This window comes from Passer domesticus, chromosome 1 (genome assembly GCF_036417665.1).
Source record: "Passer domesticus isolate bPasDom1 chromosome 1, bPasDom1.hap1, whole genome shotgun sequence".
NCBI classification, from domain to species: Eukaryota; Metazoa; Chordata; class Aves; order Passeriformes; family Passeridae; genus Passer; species Passer domesticus.
In genome coordinates this window covers 122,083,417-122,089,682 of record NC_087474.1, presented here as the reverse complement: position 1 = coordinate 122,089,682, position 6,266 = coordinate 122,083,417, and the positions used below count along the sequence as shown (strand labels likewise).

Below are 6,266 nucleotides of genomic sequence, written 5' to 3'. Positions count from 1 at the left end.
ACAAAAACATCTCTGTATTATCTGCTCTGTGTTCAGCACAAATCCAAAACAGAACCTCATACCAGCCACTGTGAAGGAAATGAACCCAACCAAAACCAGCACACCTTGGCTCTGCTTGTACCTGTTCCCATGTCTGCACTGCTGAAGCTCCACACCAAATGTTGTTTTGGAGCAGACATATGGATCTGGATGTACCCTTGGGCACCTGCTGCTTTGGTGCTACTGCTACAGTGCAAGAGTACACGACTGACAAAGACTGAGACTCTGAGTAGTTTTCCAGAGGTGATGTCCATCAGTACAAAGAGATGGAGCTCTAACAGATGCCCTGCTTTTTTTGTGCCTACCGGTTTGATACTAGAGAACTTTATTTTTCGCCTTTGCTCTGAACAAAGGCAGGAATCCTGCACTTGGGGTCTGAAATAACAAAAACAATTGGCTTAGTGTGATCAATTAACAAAACTTCCATTACATACCAAAGAAAAAAAAAAAGAAAAAGAAAAAAAGGGCAATTATTATATAAAGAATTCCTTATAAACTCAAGGATCACATTTAAGGCCTTTCTCTTTCAACATGACTAATTTGAAGTCTATTACATACCCCTGGTCAAAGCCATGTTTACCTGTTCTGTGGCTCGGGTTCAGATTAACGAATTAATTAAAATTAAGTTTAGAAGTCATGTTTTGTGAATTTTAAAAATAATTATTCAAAGTAACTACGCAAATGAACAACCCTATAATTGTGAGAGACACCAAAGATGGCTGCAAGCACAAGTAAGAAAACACAACTTTCACCTCAGACAAAGAGTACTGGATGATGGTTTTGAGATGTGGAATTGGACCACCAGTTTTCAGAGAGGGAAAAAATCTTCAGTGTATGTGTGCGTTCTTTAAAGTTTGTTATTCTCATTCCTAGTGCCACAGCACTGTGAGGGAGAATTTGCCTTGGGAATATGCTAGCCTTCTCTCCAGAGGCTTGTTCTATCAACAGTAGTTAGCAGAGGAAAAATCAGTAGATTGTAAAATACAGAACCTTTATGTTTTCATGGGCTAATTAGAAACATGCCACACATACAGAATCAGGGCCATACATAAAGTTCTGAGTGAGATAGAAAAGATTTATCTGAAGGAAAAAAAGCTTGCCTTTTCCGTTTGACAACACAGGGCTTGTGCGAGTTCCTAGTTATTTCATTCAGGAAGAATCAAAGTTTCCTTTCAGGCACAGAAAAACATTGAGCTCTGATTCTTTGTGTAGTCAAACACAGTGCTAGTAGCAAACAGTCATGTGCTATCAACCTTATCTCCAATACTTCATTTAAATGACAAGAGACATTTAAAAGACAAAATATTCCTGCAATCCCAAGGATTGCTCCAAGAAGGCTCTTTTTGGGCTTCAGTACAGGGATTAGTGTGAAATCCATTAGCATGGGCAACCACTGAGACCCTCTGCAGTCTACTTTTGGAGTCAACATGGGAGATGACTCCTTTGGTTCATGCTGAGGGGCTGTTTTCCTAAATTGGTATGTCTACTCCTTTTAGTAAAGGTTAAAAGCAAATCTCATCAATATGTTATACTCTTGAAATGCTAATCTAGATAACCAAAGAAAGCATTCTGTAAGAGTTTTAGATAGATTTTACTCTTCCTCTTTAATATCCCAGAACTCAGAGCGTTTCCAGCAGGATCTGCAATGATGATGGAACAGGTAGTGCTTTCCAGGTGGTAGCCTAAATGTTAGATAGTCAGCATCATTTCTCTGGTCAGCAGACATCTGCAGGAAGAAAATTCTGCAACTCAGAGAATATCCCAATATATTTGATTTTGGATTCTTTACCACAGGATGAGCAAGAATTATACAAATATCGCAGTCAGCCATGCTTTTATTAAGGAAAAGTCAAAAAGCACGATGTTCTGAAGTTACTGTTGATTGCAATCAGCCACCTCAGTTTGCTCAGCACAGCTGGCATGAACAGCTCCCAGGAGACTACACACAAAATCCTCTACAACACCAGGTGTGAACAAGCCTGCAAGCTAGCTGAACTCCATCTTCAGAAGAGTACACTAGAAAGAGTGAAAACAAAGGCCAAAAATGACGATGAAATAAATTAACTATTCACTTTAAACCATCCAGACCTAGGCAAGAGTGAATTGAACAGTGATTGAACCAGAACACAGTGAATTCCCATAGGAATAAATAGGTCTGGTCACTAGGTGTCAGCCTTGCCTCTACCAGGACACCGGACCTTCTTCTCCCTGTCCACGCTAAGCAGATGCAACTCTGAGCACTACAAATGACTGTACCAGGGCTTTACTGTCTCGTAAATAGGGCACTGGAGCAGATGGAGAAGGATGTTTGTGCTTGTGTACCTGGTAATACCATATTTGTTACTTTTAGGTTTGGATGCTGGAAACAAAGACAGGTTTCATGCTGAGGAGATGTCACCTGCAGAGACAGCAGAGAAATTATTCTCTCTAGCAATGAAAATATCAGCAGGGTATTAGCAATGAATGAGTAAGTGTTTTGCAAGCCTCACAGTATTTACTGTTTATCCTAGAGCACCAGTTTCTGGAATATTGCCATCACATGAAAATGCTGGCTCCCACTTCTTAAATTTGCTTCTAGTCTTGCTGGATACAGGAACAATACTTGGAAACAAGATTCCTGCAGACCTGAAAACTGCAAGGACAACAAAAGAAACCTAAAATGTATATTCTTTAAATAATTTCTTGACTACTTACAGTTCATAACAGTATAGTCAGCAAAAACAAAGAGTAATTAAACATGCAGCACAGTTTTAGTGGTGTTGAAGAATACACATTTCTGACTATGGAATCTCTTCAGGTGGATTTTCATACCTTGATTCTCATGTTCCCAAGTCTCCAAACTTATTTTTTTTTTGCCCCAGCCTGCCATAGTACCATAGGTGCATGTCAGTACCCATGGTGATCTGCTGCCACTGCAGTTTTCCAATATGCCATAAGCAAAGTCATCCAGCTCAGTCAAGAACAACAGCTGGAATTGGAACAACATGCAGTTTTCACAAGATGCAGCAGAAATTACTTGACTGGTGTTTACCTCCCATTTTCTTCTTAGGTTCCCTTAACAGATAGATAAACTTTCCCACATCAAACACAAAATCAGAGCACCCCAGTGCTTCAACCCCCTCAGAGACATCAAAATGAATGCACAAAAACTGATCTAGGTAGAATTTTACTACACAATCACATCCTCACTATGTTAATTAATTTCATGATCATTCTACAGTAAATACCTGCCTTTAATGATGAACTTGGAAGGGCTGGAGCCTTCCAAACACAACAATAAAAACAAAGCCCAACAGCAAAGTCACATTTAGCTCAGACATTTTACCTGGAAGTCAGGGCAGCAGCAACATCACATCACCCAAGTCCAATGTAAAACCAGTATAATAATATTTTGTCTGGAACATTTTCAAGCCTAGTACATGGCCCATACTCAGACTGCCTGCTGCAATAAGTGCAGTGGCCTTGCCAAGAAAAAAAAAAAAAAACAGGAAAAACAAAACAAAACCAAAAAAAAAAAAAAAAAAGGGATAAATGATTGCCTGTGCACAAAAACCAAGCACATCACTACCAAATCTTTTATATGAACAGCACAAGCTGTCACAGTAGCTGTAGGGGGTACCCTATGAGATATACTGGATGCATCTTCTCAGAGAACAGAGATACAACATCTGTGTTGAAGCATCTCAGTCACCCTCTCTAGCCAATACAAGCAGCACTTGTGCAGCACACACCTCAGTAGAGACACCATTCTGCTTTCCCATTTTTTTCTTTTGCAAATGAAGGTGAGTTTAATTTCTGTTCTTTGCTTATAGAGTAAACATATACATTAGAACTAGCAGAAACATCAGCGTGTATTACACAAGTGTAAAAGAAGGCAGGCAGGCAAATTTTGACTGGAAATATCAGCGCAGGGCTGGGAACTGGGAGTCATCCACCTTGAAAGTCAGGGGGATGACACCAAATTCTGTATCCTGGAGAAGTTGCTGTCTCCAATAGTTTTAAAATAACATTGTCTGATTGCCAGCATCTCACCTCTTGTGGCACCAATAGATCATCTAGATTCCTTTTTTCACTCAGTAATTTTAAAAGCATGCTTATTTTCAAAGATAAATACAACCTAGTACATTGAGTTTCACAAGTTCCCAATGGCAAGCTCAGCAACACACACTGGCAATACGTTGATCCTGTGGAGAAATTCTGACCATTAACTTCAAACATCTTGGGTCACTGAAAATAAAGAGTGGGATTCAGCTCCAGATGCTGAAGTTTTGGGTGCAAACAAGAGTGCTACGTTACACCCCTGTCACAGTCAGTGGAATCTAGAGTGTCACCGAACTGCTTGGATGTCTGCTCCAAACTGAACATGGCTCTTCTCTAGGCTCTAGATAATGACTAATCAATCACATTACTACAAAAGCAGCGAGACTCCTGTGAGAGGAATTGGAAGTACTGTTTACACATGAGCAGTGTAAATATAGACCTGCATTAATTTTGATATTAACACAATACCTCACTATAGTAATTGCATAAAGAACTTGAATTCCGATTTTTGCAGCACTGAAACACAGCTACATTCAACTAAAAAATGCATCTCCCTTGTCAGATATCAAGTGAATTTATATTTTTATTTTAAGGTTCTCTGCACCACAAAAGCCCCTGGAGAACTAGTTTACCATAAATTTGAACATCAACTTATTTTTCATAGGCCACTCTTATGTCCGAACTTCTAGCTCTCATTACCTAGCCAAGGAATGAAAAAATGGCAGATTTTCAAGCTAAATATGGACTAATCTGCCCATATTTATAGACTAAAGCCCAGACAGGACAATGTTACCATGAGACAGAATGAATCTTACAGAGGCTGAAGAAAAGTGCAAGGAGAGACAGATTAGGGCATCGATCCATTGAATGCAAAATTGTCTGTCCTTTCATACTGGTATCTGGTGTGTGCAATTCTGATTTAAATGCACAGGCACTCTTCTAGGAGTGTTCATGGACTGATAAGCACAAATCCACTGCTCAAAGGGCCCTCCAAGTTGCTTGGCAAGTGGCTTGGAATCTACAAGGTTAACAAGTAAACAACATTGCTGTTGACATTTTTAACAACAAAAGCAACACCAGTCCAGGAAACTCAAGCCAATCCCCCCCAACCCCCCCATATAAACAGATGCAGGAATGATCAACACTTTTCCTGCTCCAGAGGCACATAAAACAACCAGATTTTCAAACCCAGAGTGGGCCAGACAGGATGACACTGTGAGAATGATTGAGCCCTGTAGTTCCCACCACTACAACGGGAAAGGTGAGAAGAGACCTTGGGAAGATGCAGATGCTTCAGAGGGAATATTAAGCACAGGAGACAGAATACATCTGAGGATAGTTTGTTCCACTGAGAAACCATCCTTCTTTAGACAATGCAGTGTATTTCTGCTACAAAAGACCAAGAGGAGCCACCTGGGTGGGTGATAAAGGAGCTGAAAATGTTCATTATTTTCCTGTAATGGGCAAGAACCCTGTCAGACTTGGACCTCTCTTTTCATAGAGTAAACCATAACCTTAAACTGAAGTGCAGATTGCGAGCTACATAAAATTATTTCTGTCTGATTACATTTTTAGAAAATTTTAAAACATAAAGCTGCATATGAAATATTAAACGGGACATTTTGGATATAGAGAGCATGTTTTAGATATACATAATGGTTGAATATTTAAAATATGGGACTTGTGCAACAATTTCAAATTGCATACAGAACTTGTGTTAAACAGTGCAAAATTAGTTTTGCATTAGCCTTTAAGGTTTTAATATAGAAAATAACAGAAAATAGAAATTATAGTAGAAAATAATAAAACAGTAATGAGAAGGTATCTTCCTAATTGATCACTTTTATATGACTTCCTGGAGGACTAACATCAATCATGCTTCTATGCCAAAACAATGCTGGCACACTGCCAGTGAAGATTCAGATCAGGGCCACTGATTTGATTTATTCCTTTTTGGAAATCAGTGGAGCGTACAGTCAATTTTTGACTGCTAAACACAAATTTTATATGAAGTATAATGAAGCCAGGTTATCACTGTTATACTTGTGACAGAAGGGAAAGCACATTTTAATCTACTTCATTTTGAGTGTGGAGTGAGCCACCTGTAAGTATAGCATTGGCGGGCTGCAGTCAGTAAATCTGTTCCCAAGAAACACATGATTTCTAATTAGCACAGGATAAAACAA

General features: G+C 39.3%; 1 long non-coding RNA gene across 1 annotated transcript; it reads right to left on the bottom strand.

Annotated features, from left to right (window-relative positions):
* Positions 1-1,904: 1,904 nt before the first annotated feature.
* On the bottom strand, positions 1,905-3,577 carry LOC135279218 (uncharacterized). The gene is made up of 4 exons (XR_010346508.1): positions 3,365-3,577; positions 2,529-2,671; positions 2,362-2,437; positions 1,905-2,055 (listed from the first exon to the last, which is right to left on the bottom strand). It is a non-coding gene; the product is annotated as an uncharacterized LOC135279218 (long non-coding RNA).
* Between the last annotated feature and the right edge of the window lie 2,689 nt (positions 3,578-6,266).